The sequence below is a fragment of the Pelobates fuscus genome, chromosome 3, assembly GCF_036172605.1.
Source record: "Pelobates fuscus isolate aPelFus1 chromosome 3, aPelFus1.pri, whole genome shotgun sequence".
Classification (NCBI taxonomy): Eukaryota; Metazoa; Chordata; class Amphibia; order Anura; family Pelobatidae; genus Pelobates; species Pelobates fuscus.
In genome coordinates, this window is record NC_086319.1 from 119,798,062 (window position 1) to 119,812,912 (window position 14,851).

General features: G+C 38.7%; 1 protein-coding gene across 1 annotated transcript in view; it reads left to right on the top strand.

Moving 5' to 3' along the window:
• The window catches only part of TENM2 (teneurin transmembrane protein 2), a 2,177,747-nt gene that overhangs the window by 909,620 nt on the left and 1,253,276 nt on the right, over positions 1-14,851 (top strand). The window lies entirely within an intron of this gene.

Here is a 14,851-nt window from a genome sequence, read left to right on the forward strand (position 1 = left end):
AAATACAATTTCTACATTTATAAATGCAAACGTCTTTATTTCTAAGCCAACTATATGAAATCAAACGTACTATGCAAAACTAAATAGAAGCAAAATATGTTACATATTCAATAGAGTAATTGTGATTTTTTTTTTTTACTTGCATATTTTTAAAACAATCTTTGACATTTGGCTGACAGTTTATTATTTAGTGAAAAATGTCATTGTTGCAGTATATTGAAAGCATGTTGGGTAAAAAAAAAAACTAAGCAACAGTGACACATTTCTACAGTTTTTTTGTTCAGCAAATGTCACAAACTATAACATTTTTCTTAAGTATTTCAAAATGAGATCAAAATGTATGATGAAGTTTTTTTTGTTTTTTTTACCTTAGATCAAAAATCTTTTGTTCTTGAATCTTCCTTTTCAGTACCCTGCTAGTTCAGCATTGCAATGATTTATCCTAGGAAAGTATTCAGCCACAGGTGTGTCTCCTTGATCATTCCAACATTCTTTTATTTTGTTCCTGTGAAGATTGATTCGTGTTCTTAGTTTGTCTCACCAATGTAGCATTTATCTTTGCATCTCTTGTGCTGTATGAAGTGTACTTCACACCTGAAAAAACAAGACTTGGATTTCTGGATACTACATTTTTCTCAAGTGAGTGATGGTTGATGCTGGGCACAGTTTGCAAAGTCAGACTACCACTGTTTGTGGCACTTTACTGTGCCATTTTCTATGGTCCGTTGCTATATGAGAGAAAAGAAAATCTGTCATGTTATCATCTCCGTTGACAGCAGTAAAGAAGAAAATGAGGAAATTGTCCCACATTTTTTTTTTCTGTTTAACAAATAATTCTCTAATGGCTAAATATCTCTTTTAGACTGTATGAAGTAATTCACAGTGGTATGTTAGATGGAACATTTAAAGCTTTGCCTGTGGGTATTTGCCTTGTACATGCAAAGATAATTTAGTAACCATACAGACGGAGTTGTATTAACATGCCTCCCTACATCTCAATTTGACAAAGAGGGACACTTTAATATTTTGAGGTGTGAGTGACAGTATGGCCAGGGTTGTTTTGAGAAATTTTAAGGATCAAGCAAGTGATTTTAGATCAATGTGTCTTATTTGCGCAGACTGATTTCTAAACACATTTATTGTAAATTAAAGATACATTACTGTGAGTATTATTGCTGTGAGGCTCAACTATAATTCAGATATACCATGATTGGTCTTAAAAAAAAGAGTGACATTAAAAGAGGGATTTATGCATGTGGGTTAAAAATAGACGCCGTCCCTCCTAAATAGGGACACGTGGGAGATATGGTATTAAGTTATGGTTTCCGTTTTCTTTGCCAAGCAAACACTATCCTATTTTAAACTGCGGTATTAGAGACCCAAGAGTTGGGCATTAAGGTGTGCTATGCCTGTGTTACAAGATAAAACATGGATGAAGATAATCTTACAAGCTATGGTTTGGTGTTAGGATGGCAGTAGGATGCCATCACATCTACAGTAACATGAGATAATCCATCACCAAAGAAAATATGCATGTAATTAGTTTGGCATGTTTTTGTGGAGTTAAATGAAATCTTGGCTTGCAATAGTTGCAGATTTAGCATCTGCAGCTACTGCAAGCCATCCCCTTTTTCACCAGCCCAGACTTTCAATGGCTTTGTTACTGCTCATTGAGAAGTTTTTGCAAGGCAGGTGGCTGCCTTTTGAGTTTAGATCCACAGAGTTAAACCACCACAAATTAATAGGTAATAGTAAATGTTAGATTTTTTAAAAAAAGATCCCAAAGTGTTATGTTAGGCAAAATGAAAAGTAAAACAACAGTAGAAAAATGTAATGCCAGGTTGTAATTCTTCAAATTCTTAAAAAAATGGGAACATCCATTGAGCTCAATACTTGTGCAATGTACCATGTATTTAATAGAAATATGCAATTTTAATTAATTTGAATAATCGTTTTGCATTAAAAAGATATTGCACTCAAACTAGGCAAGCTTAATAGTAACACTGATATATAGCATTAATACCTTGTGAAGACATGACTGTTCAATTTCAACTATTTTCTAGCTGATAAATAAGTCTGTACTTCAAACTTGCTTTCTTTCAAAGTGCTGGCTATATGTGAAATAATAAAAACAGTGATCTAGATGTGTTGCACTATTGAACTCACATGAATTCTTAATAGAAAGCATTTAAAGAACAGAGATTTTTAACCTTGCTGTCCCCTCAATTTAGAGCCAACATTCAAGGGATGTGGAAGATTTTAAAATGCGTTAGTGTTTGCAGGGCTTTTATTCATTCAACATTGTGTAATGTATAGACACAGTTTTGTATAACTTGCATTGTTATTAGAACTTTGAACTAGAGATTGCTGAAAAAAACAAAGCTAAAAGAAAAAAAAAATATCCCACAGTTTTAAACTAAAACATGACCAAAATCACAGCTCGCTTCATTGTGGCATGTTCACCCGAGGTCTGTATCACGCCGCCAAGTATCTCTGTCTTGCCTCCACAGTGGCCGTGTCTGGAGAGATGTCAGCCGCTGCATGCTAGAGTCTTTAATGGCTCCATGGGTCTTGCCCAATATAACGCTCAATAATGTGTGTGCGTCGTCACATCAACGATGCGTACACAAGTTCCGATGTCACATGACCGCAATTGACAAATCAGAGAGGGTGTTTGGATATTTTAACTCAGTTTGAATTATTCTCAGTGCCCTACTGTGGTATCCTGTTTGGTTATCCGATAACGCGTTATTTGTATTAATTATTGTGTATTTTGACCTTGGCTTGTACTTTGACTATTCTGACTTCTGTATCCCTTGATCTTTGACTTTTCTAACGTTTACGTACCTTCTATTTCCCTGACCTCGGTTTGTTTTGTACTATTCTATTATCAATATAAAATCTGGCCTTTCTAAGGTTCAGTAATACGCTTTAGGGTTTCTGATTTATATCATATTAGTTAACTTAAGTTCTGCGTGTTGGATATTAAACTAGTCTGACACCCAACTAATAAACAGCCAAAAATAGTAAATGTCAAGTATTACAGTTTTTTATCATTCACATTGCATTAATGTCCTTCAAACATTTGGAATTGTTCACTAAACCCCAGATTATAGTGAAATGAAATCCAAAAGGCAAAATGCAATCTAAGGAAGTCAAATTGACTAGTCTTGTTAGATAACATTTATATATATATATATATATAGGTATTCACTTTTTTGTTTATCAATAAGTTCTTCCTCTAATTCTATACCGTCACCGTGAACTTCTGTATTCTCACTGTCCACCATTACAGGTGGTTATTTTTATCTATTGAACAATTCTACATATCCATTGACTTGCATGATCAATCATTAATTTAATGATTGCTCACTTGTGCTTTTTACTGTTTTGTATCCGTTGCCTTCTGCTAAATAAAATTGAGATTACAAACGTAAAAATAACAAACAAAACTGTCATCAAAAACTGGTCTTGATGAAAACAACCTCTTAAAGTCATAGGGCTGTATAACTAATATAGTTACATAGTTACATAGTTAGATAGCTGAAAAGAGACTTGCGTCCATCAAGTTCAGCCTTCCTCACACCTGTTTTTTGCTGTTGATCCAAAAGAAAAAAAAAAAAAAAAAAAACCCAGTTTGAAGCACAATTTTGCAACAAGCTAGGACAAAAAAATTCCTTCTTGACCCCAGAATGGCAGTCAGATTTATCCTTGAATCAAGCAGTTATTACCCTACATTGAAAGATTATATCCTTGAATATTCTGTCTTTGCAAGTATGCATCTAGTAGCTGTTTGAACATCTGTATGGACTCTGATAAAACCACTTCTTCAGGCAGAGAATTCCACATCCTGATTGTTCTTACAGTAAAAAAACCTTTCCTTTGCCTTAGACGAAATCTTCTTTCTTCCAGTCTAAACGCATGGCCTCGTGTCCTATGTAAAGTCCAGTTTGTGAATAGATTTCCACACAATGGTTTGTATTGGCCCCGAATATATTTGTATAATGTTATCATATCCCCTCTCAGGCGACGTTTTTCTAAACTAAATAGGTTTAAATTTGTTAACCTTTCTTCATAGCTGATATGTTCCATTCCTTTTATTAATTTTGTAGCCCGCCTCTGCACTTTTTCTAGTGCCATGATATCCTTCTTTAGAACAGGTGCCCAAAATTGCACAGCATATTCAATATGTGGTCTTACCAGTGATTTATAGAGAGGCAAAATGATATTCTCGTCCCGAGAATGAATGCCCTTTTTCATGCATGACAATACCTTACTGGCCTTGGCCACTGCTGATTGACATTGCACATTGTTGCATAGTTTGTTGTCTATAACAATTCCCAAGTCCTTTTCGTGTGTTGTTATCCCTAATTCACTTCCATTAAGGGTATACGTTGCTTTTGTATTCTTTACGCCGAAGTGCATAACTTTGCATTTTTCAACATTAAATTTCATCTGCCATTTGAGTGCCCAGTCCTCCAGTCTATCTAAATCCTTCTGCAGCAAAGTAATATCTTGCTCACATTGTATTATTTTACAAAGTTTTGTGTCATCTGCAAACACTGAAACATGACTTTCAATGCTGTCTTCAAGATCATTTATAAAAATGTTAAATAGAAGGGGTCCCAGAACAGACCCCTGAGGGACACCACTTGCCACCTCTGTCCAGCTTGAAAATTTACCATTAACGACAACTCTTTGTATTCTGTTTTTAAGCCAATGTTCTACCCAAGAACAAGCATTTTCATCGAGACCGATTTCCTTGAGTTTGAACACTAATCTTTTGTGTGGAACTGTATCAAATGCCTTGGCAAAATCCAAATAGATCACATCCACTGCAACACCCTGATCTATACTTCTACTTACTTCTTCGTAGAACGCAATCAAGTTAGTTATATATATCCAGCATGTGGAAGTAATTTGCAATAAGAAATAGAAATGGATAACTTTAATAGGCAATAAAGTAGCTTACTTTTTATTTTATCCCTCAAAGTTACTAGATAGCTCTGTGCGGTAGATATATACAGTAGCCTGGCACTTGAGCTATTAGTCAGATAAATTAGGACACATGGTCTAGACAGAAATACAACACAAAGCAGATTCAAGAGTATAAAGAGTCTGAAATTCATCATGTTCTGAGATACTGTGGAATATAATACTTATCCTGAAAGATATCATTTAAGCCACGAGTACGTATTAATATATGTCCACAGTAACTCAGATCTCATTATCCTCGACAACAAATATATTCTTTTTCCCTTATAGACATCTTGAATTGAAAAGTGTTAAGCTCCGTGTTTAGATTTATTTGGAAGTTTAACACCATCTGTGGCCTTGTCCCATTTAGTTAATTGCAAATGTGAAGCAACCATGATTTTTGCAATCATTCCTAACTTGGATCGTGAAAACGGTAAGTGGGGCATCTTGAAATTTATATGAGATCTGATTATAATTTCTTTTTGTTCCATTCCTGACATTGCTATAAATAAAAGTGAGCTTCGTATTCATGAACGGCATCAATCCATGAATTTGCATATTTTTAAAGACTGTTGCTTAGGAAAGAAATATGACTTTTGCATGTTAGTGAGCAAAAAGAGATTTCAATTTTTTTGCAGTTTCCTTCATATAAAAAAACAAGTACAGAAGAACTGAGCAATATTTATAGTGACACTATAGGGTAGAAATGTTCTTCTATATTCTAATGCATCGTAAAGAAAATGCATCAAAGTATTAAAAATAATAATGCAAAAAAAAAACTCCTACACCAGGAAGAAATATTGATGCCAGGAATACCTGCCGAGGAGAATATTTTGAGATCAGTAGTTATCCCCAGGAGCAGTTTCACTCATAAAAAGTGGAACTACTCTGTGAATTAATAGGAGTTTTACTGCAACTGACATGAGTTTACTTATAATGGGATTATATTAAGCTCTTGATTGAGTTGATGTCTGTGACTCAAATCAGCTCTATCTACAGAGAGGAGTGACAACTCAGCACAAATCTGGATACAAGTGATATAGCTAGAATGAAAAGAAAGTTACCAGCTATCTAAATGATTAGTACTGGAGGTGGTGCTACAACTTCATTAAAATGTCATATCTTGGTACTGTCAACATTTCATGCATGCTGTAGAGCTGCATAGACCAGGTCTTTGGACTGCAGCCACTTAAACAAGCTGAAGTGATAATAGAACAATGGGTATTTTTTTAAAGGGTATTTATATTTTTGTATATTTTATCCTTTTTTAGCCACAAGGGTTATTTGCACTTGGTGCAAATTATTTCTTTTTGTCTGCATAAGAACATACCCCCAATGCTTCTCATGGAGAAGCATTGGATTCACTGCCTCTCTATGAGAAACACATGAGTGCTTAATTATCCTTTAGCTGGTGGAATTTATTAACAAAAAAACTTGCTGCTCATCATCTAACATAATACCAAAACTATTTTGGGGTTTGTTTGTCTGTTTGTTAGAAAAGTGTAATCAAGTACTTTTTAAGTCATTTTATGTTGATTTCACAAAATTTACATTTTACGTTTGATTTCACAAAATGATTTCACAAAATTAAAGTGTTACTAATTACCCGATTGTAGTGCCCATTTTCCTTGATCTACTTCTCCTAAAAATTGTGTTGTAAAGTTTTGGAATAGTGATATTGTGTTATCCTCTTTAACAACTCATTGGCAGCTGTTAACATGTTGAAAAATTTTGTGTATGCAATTGTAATTTCCCTAACAAATAAACCAGAGCAGGCGTACTGCACACCATACAGCCATATATGTAGAATAAAGACAAACAAAAAAATAAGACATACACAAAAAGTCTTAATGTTTTGGCAACCAACTGTAGCCCTTATCAATTAATAACACTTGTGGACTTGCCTTTATTTATATAGACAGAATACTCATCAATAGATGGCAATATGGAGACGTACGCTAGAGATCGAGAATAAAAATTATGCCACTCATTCACGCAAGATGAGCCAAACCATGCAAGTGTCATATAGACTATAATGGCAATCCACCATATTTTATTCAACAAGCACTTTAATAAAACTGTATAATAATGAAAGTTATCATGGTATTATGATGTATTTTTAGTTTCGTCTGCCCTATTAAAAATTATCAACATTAATATGATTTCAATTACCTCATTCACCATTGCACTGTCACTGTTATAATTTACGATCAATGGTGTTGTCTTAAATAAAATGCTTATGGTTGCCATTTTTGATATTGCTTAGGTTTTTTTCATCTTCTTTACTCTTGCTAAACTATACAATATTATTAATGGCATTTAAAACGTATCATATAGCCATATGTGCATGTACGCATCATGATTCATCTTTACTGACCGAGTGCCACCACATAAAAGTACATTTCCAAATATGTATGGTACATTGCTAAATATTAGAAAATGACTTTGCATAGTTTTTACATGCCCCCAAACAATAACCAATTTCCCAAGATTTTCTACCAGCAGCTAAATGAAAGAAAAATATCTCGGTATTGATGAGAGATTCCCTCTGTATTGGCTGTATTATGGTGACATATTTAAGAATTTATAGTATAACTTGATGATATATTTTCTAATAACATCGTGTGAGTGGCACCAACAAGATTATTCACAAAAGTGAGAATCTCAAGGAATTGAAAGTGAATTTCAAATTTAAGGGTTTTATTAAAACACTGTTTTTGGTTGTAGTAATCCTTGCTAGCATCGACCCTACTCCCCCTCCCCCCTCCTTAAAAACAAAAACAAAAAAGGAAAAATTTAACTGAGACTAAGTTCTCCCTGCAGCCCGATGCTCATTTGGTGCGGTCACTCCTAAGTGTCAATTGTCAACAGAATTAAAATTATTGTCAGAATTAAAATTAAAATTAGTCAGATCAGGACTCCAATTCCAGGCTGGCTAATGAAGCTGTCAAAGCAGCCAGGAACAAACTGCTTTAACTCTGTATGTGCAGCGTTTCTTACAGAATCATTACACACACAGACCACAAGTAATCTATTTTCATCTACATTTTTTAATTTATTATAGTGAACTTTTGTTACTATAATCACTTTAGTGAATAAGCCTGTGTGTGGACTGTGCGGTGTATGTTCCTGTTAATAAAGGTATGTGTGCAATTCTTATCAATTACACGATTTCATTTCACTTGCTTTGCTTGGTATTAACAAAATGTATTATTTCAACCTAGATGACTGTAAAGGGCTTAAATGTCAATTAACCTTGCTCAACACTTGTGACTTTTTTATCCCTATCCATTAATTTCCTGCCTGTATTTGCAGCTGTGTTTTAACCTACCAGTGGTTTCTTTATACTTTTCAATTTGCACAATAATTACACCTAGACAATATTAGCCAAAGGTCAAGAGTCTTTTGCATTCCGACCTCTTCATCCCCATCCATCTGCAAGGTGATATTGTTACTGGACTATCTGTGCCTCTTTATATGGGTGCTTACCTATCCCATTTACCTCTTCTGCTGGCTCTTTTGTCCTGACCCCAACATTTTCCTGGATTTACAAGCAGTCAGTCTCCACGATCCTTCTTCTATTTTCCAATCCAATATTAATGACTCCATGAATAGTATTGTACCCATCTCCATCAGCTCCATTCTTTCTTGCTCTACCTTCTCACTATTCTACAATAGTATACATCCTGCTCACACCATTTTATCACTCGGGCTACATTCCTACCACAGAAAACCCTTGCCCTCACAAACGTGTACTGTATATAATTTTGGGATATATGTGAAGATGTGTTTTTTTTTTTTTTTTTGCTCTTAGTGTGCTTTTCTTGCTTTCACACTCCTTCCAAAGCAGGCACTATCCTTCATAGGCTAAAAAGATTAGTAAAGTCATTTGTAGATCATGTATATCCACCATACACTTAAATACTCATTTGCTTCTGAATAAATATCATCACATAGAACAATATTGAATGTGACTGATGATTACACTGTATAGAACATTTCTCTTGATGTAGTGATGTTCTTGGCTAATTCTTAGAATTTTGAGAGGTCCGGTAAAGCCGTGGGTTTTACATATAATAAAGAAAAAAAATAAAAGTATTTATATGTGTGAAGGCAGAGATTATATATAGTTTTTTTCATTATATATATAAAAAAAGAGTTTTCGAACAATCATTAACCACAGTAACATTAATTTGACGTATGCAGGGCAAAGAAATGGACAAGAAGCAATTGTAGATTATGCTAATTTAGTGTACCTATAATCTTAATTTTAGTAATGCCAGAAGGTGAATAGTTGCATAAACTTTCTTTACTTTAAACTCCAGCAGCCCAGGTCAATCAAAAATGTAAACCAATCAGAATCAATAGTCATTACTACATATAGTTCTGTGGTGCTTTCCTCTTCCTTTTCTTTGAAGCAAACTAATATTCCAATGAACAAGTCCAACAATGACAACTCAATAATGACGTGGATCCAATGTAACTCCAAGGACTGCTTTAACAGTAAGAATGCGATGGGTAGATCTGATGTATAATGCTAATTTTCACATTAGAAAGAACAAAAAAAAGTGAAAGGTAGCGAAATGACCCTAGTTTATCAATACAATTATTGCAATAAAATAATATATTCATATCTGAACTAGAATCGTACAATAATAAATATCAAACAGTTAGGAAAAGTAAGCGTAAGCATCATAAGAACTTGGAAACAAACAGAAGGTAGATAACACCAGTATACGGAGAGGAAGAAGGTTGGGAAATATTCGCCTCCTGTCATTACTAAAATTAAGATTATAGGTACACTACATTAGCATAATCTACAATTTTACCACATGACCGGAGGCTTCATATTTGCATTTTTAATGCTTATGTAAGAAGAGCGAAAGAAGCATGAGAAGCAGACCAATCAGCAGAATGCATAATGTCAGCCAGAGAGGCACCCGACGAAAAGGCTTGCATAGCCACTGCACCACATATGGAGTGTGCTCTGAACGTACATTCGACGCCCGCCAGTGAAAGAAGCCATTGTACCCATCTAGCGAGGGTCGTAGCTGAAACTGGTCCATGTTGTTTCACATAAGATACGAGTAATTGTCCCGAAGGGGAGCGACAAAGAGAAGCAGTAACTTCTACATAGGGAATAAGAGTTTTCACCACGCAAAGCTGGGGTGCAGAGGGAAAAATCAGGCAAAAAAGTCAAATTCGTCTACGTATGACGCTAAACTGAAAAAAGAGACACCCTCCGGTGAAAAAGAAAAACCGTCCACTTCGAATGCCCTAACGTCTGATATTCTACATAAGGAAACCAGACACAGTAGCAAAATGAGCTTTGCCGACAATTGACGCAGAGAAAGCAATGTGTTGTCCAGCCAATTCCGAAGGAAATTCAAAGCCACCTCGATGTCCCAGAGACTTGAGTACTTTTGACCTGGGGGGGGGAGGGGGCAAGACAAACGCATACTTCTCATGAGGCGGCAAACCAATGGACCCAGCCCCACCGGACGTCCTTGTAAAGGGACGTGGGCCACCAATATCGCCGATTACGTAAAGTTAACTGAACGGTAAGACCGACCCACCAAAAGAATCAAAGACAGGAAATTCAATACAACAGAGAATGGTGCAGTAAAGGGATCTGTATCCCTCTCCATACACCAGCTAGACCATTTGTTCCAAGCTGCCAGGTGCATTGTCTAGTACCTGGGGCCCACGAATACCATAGGAGGTCTTTAGTAGTCTGCGATAGTCCAAGGACATCCCAAGATCCCCTGAAATCATCCAGGCCACTAGAGTGAGCAGCCGGTAACATCAGTGGATGATCATATGAGAGTTCCAATAGGTCTGGGAACCAAGCCTGGCTTGGCTAAAGTGAAGTGATCAGCAGGAGAGAGGTGTGTTGTGTCTGTATCTTGTGCAGGACCCTCACCAGCCTGGACAATGGTGGAAACACGTAGGCTCCTTGGTTTGGCTACGTCTGGAGAAACGCTTCCACTGCATCGCATTCCAGATCCGGGAGCCAGCTGAAGAATCTGGGAAGTTGGCAGTTTGGCAATGAAGGAAAGAGGACTATCCATAAAGGACCCTTGAGCAGTGCCAGAGTCTCTAAGACCTCCACATTCAGCTGCCAAATGCTGTTGTCCCTCCAGTGGCGGTACCAGTCCGCCGTGAGGTTGGAGATCAATGTGATGTTCCTGGAGAGGCAGGTTTGAATGTCTTTGGCTGCCTCTGAGAGTGCCTGAGATTGAGCTCTGCCCGGGTGATTGATATACTGTACCGCTGAAATGTTTTCCATATGATGTAATATGCAACAATTTGACATGTGCTTGGCCAAGCTGCAGATGGCAAACGAGCACCGCTAATAATTCAAAGCAGTTGATGTGCATCTCTGACTCCTCGTATAGCCATGGGCCACCTGTGGAGGAGTATGTGCAATGCGCAGGTGGATTTTCTCCAACGGAACTGTAGGAATCTTCGGCAAGAAGGTGCAATCGGCACCGATAGGTAAGCATCCTTGAGATCTAGACGTGTGAACAAATCTTCCTTCAGCTAGAGGTCGCGTAGTAAATGGATGCCCTCCATCTTGAAGTGGCTATAGATTCCGAAAGTATTTAATTGTCGTAGGTTGAGGACTGGACGATATTCGCCTCTCTTCTTTCATACCAGAAAGATGTTGCTGAAGAAACCTCCGTCGTCGGGAGCAAACTGAACCATGCCTTTGGTGAACAGTGCCTTTATTTCACCATCTATGAGGCATTCCTGCGCCATGGACACCTGGAAAGGAGGTGGCGGTTGTGGTTGAACAGGGATGGTGGAAAATGCTATGACGTATCCCTGTACCATTGGCAGGAACCAGGCGTCCGTCGAGATGTCCCTCCATGTCTGGAAGAAAATAGACAACCTCCCTTCATTTAAGGCAATGTAAGGGGAACATAAATCGGGATCCAACTGAATTAAACTGGCCGCGTCCATGTCTGCGGGAGCCTCTGGTCCTGGTCACACCTCGGTAGTGTGAGGGTTGCTGGTAGGCGGAACTTGGGTAGAATGAAGTTGAGGGAGGGCTGGGCCTGGGTCTGGACGACCAAAAGTGGCTGGTGGCATGACCTCTCTGCCGACCAGCCCTACCAAAAACAGCACGGGGCAGTGGGGTCCGAAAGACCTGTCTGGGCCTTGTTGAGTGTCGTGAAGAGAGACACAACTTTCTTTAATGTGTCGCCAAACAAGAGACTATTGGCCGAAGCCCCAAATTCCTTAGTGGCCATGTTCATGAGCTTGGCATCCATCTGTACCAATGTCGCTCTACGTCTCTCCATGCAGAGGGCTGTGTTGGTGTTGGCTAGGAGGCATATGCACCATTGTGCCAATTTACATACGGTGTGAGGGTCAAGCTGCCAGCGCCAGGTCAGTGCCAGGTCAGCGCCAGGTCAGTGCCAGGTCAGCAAAATACAAGCTCTTTGCCAAGGATCCCAGGATGTCGAGCAACTTATCCTGTGTGGATTTCAACCCTTTCTGTCATATCCTGGACATGAAAATAACCATTCCGGTTTCACTGCTATTTTGTCAGGCAGGATGGGCTGTGGGCATTCTGTTCGTAGTCTTGCCCTGATCTCTCTGTCTGGAGATTTACGCATCCAGAAATGCACAAATTGTGCTAGGTGGTTCGGAAGGCTCCAGTACGAGGACCTCGGATACTTAATGGTTTGAGGGTCGAACAAAGGACAACCGTGGGTGTCCATAAACAGGCTGTCTGCCTCCTGGCAGGGGAGGTCATGTAATATTCCCTGTGGTGAGGGGTCACCTGCAAAAGACTCCTTCATATACTTGGAGTCATGTGGGGGCAAGTCTTGCCAATCGCCCCAGTCATCAGATGCGGAGTACTCTGCTTTCCACTCATCTAGTATATCCAGCGTATGAGGATAGTCATCGTCTTCCCCAGAGGATTGCATTGGGAGAGGGGGTTCAGGTCTCGCCACTCATTTGGTGCGTTTGGCTGGTTCATTTCATCTAGACCTGACCGAGGTCGGTGCGCCCGTTCTGTGGCGTTTAGGAATGGATGGTGGGTTTTTAGTGGACCTCTCTGTACCTCCTATTTTTTCTTCTTGAGGTGGAGACATGCTTGTGTTAAGAACGGATACCTCTGGAGGAGGTTGGGTGAGTATTTTAGATAGGGCTTTTTCCACCGATGCTGCCACTGCAGGGTTAATCATGGACTGAAAGTCCTGGGTATGTGGTTGCGTGTCACTCATCCTAGCGTCGGGGTAGCCCTGTTAGTACAATTGGGATATGCCCAATAGGCATTGCACCAACCACTACGGGACTCTGTAGGTGATAGTGTCAATAGTGTGAGGGGTCACACTTCACTGCCGGTTGAGGAGAGTGGCTAATGTGTCAGGGATTGGCACCCTGAAGTAGGGGGAGGCGATGGAAGCCTCCAGTAGTGCAGGGGTTAACCCTGTGCGTCCCCTTGTAGGGAGCTACCAGGTAAGCGGAGCTAGTCCATCCATGGTGATAATAGGGGTTCCCCAAAGGGGTTATTGTACCTAGTTATGCCATGGCCACCTTAGTAATAAGGGCTCACCCAGATAGTACTGCAGGGTCCACCCCTGTGTGTGACTGTGTAGATGCAGGTTGCTTAGTATATACAAATACACATGCTGACAGAATGCAAGTATAACACAGCAATTCAAATCCTTACTTGTGGTAAAGTACACAATATTGTAGTAGTATAACTCCTGTGGAAGGTAGGGGAGTCCCTGATGGCAGCGCATTGTTAACCAACAGGCAATCTGGTTGAATTCCTGTAGCACTGTCAGATCTGATTGGTTTAAACTTTTGATTGATCTGTGCTGCTGAAATTTAAAGCAAATAAAGTTTATGCAAATATGAAGCCTCCTGTCATGTGGTAAAATTACCATTATTGATCACCATTGATACACTAATGCATATCTTCTTAGTATATCTCTAGATGAGAAACAGTCACTATCAGGTTTAGCAACCAACTCATGGCAGTGGGGAAAAAGAGGCTTTTAGACTCTGGCTTCATTTATTTTTCACTTCAACAGGACACACGGTTATACCAAATCACCCACCAAATTCTACCTTAACTACCCCTAGTTATAACTAGTTTCTGCCATTGCCAAGATTTTGTATGGGTGTCTTCACTTATTAAATACATTTAAGACAACACTCTGAGCAACATAACAACTATAGTTTATTCTAGTTGTTATGGTGCCAGGAGTGACCTGGTGACCCCCAAAGGTAATGTAATAATTTGCTTAAAATACAGCTTAAACATGTTACCTGGGGTCCACTAATTGCTGCCCCTTGTCAATATGGAAAGCTGGAACTGATCTGCCTGCACTATGCCCTGTGGTGCATGGCTTAGCCCACTGGTTGAGATCGATAAACTGATGCTCTCCATTCAGCTGGATTTGCACTGCAGGATTTAACTCAGGAGAACTGATTAAAGCTCCTTGCAGGAGAGAGAAGAGGCAGGGATTGGTGCCCAGTGGATTTGACTACCTACACTGGGGGAGGGTGTCAGGGAACTCCTCGTACCATAACCACTATAGCATGCTGTAGTATATGGTGCTTAGAGTATATAAATGTTTAAATAAACCCAATCTGAGCATTCATTGTGTACTTACACTGTAACTAAACTGTTAACAACATGGTAACACAAGAAAACTATTTTACCTTCAGAGACATTGTGAAACTAGACACAAGACAGATCTTAAGTAATATTTTAATAAAGCCTTGTACAAATGTATGCATACATTGTGCATACAAACAATTTGCTAAATGAAAAGGGATTTAAACAAAATGTAGAACATACAAGGACTCAGCAAGCAGGTGTCTCTGCAGGAATCTCCAATTACCT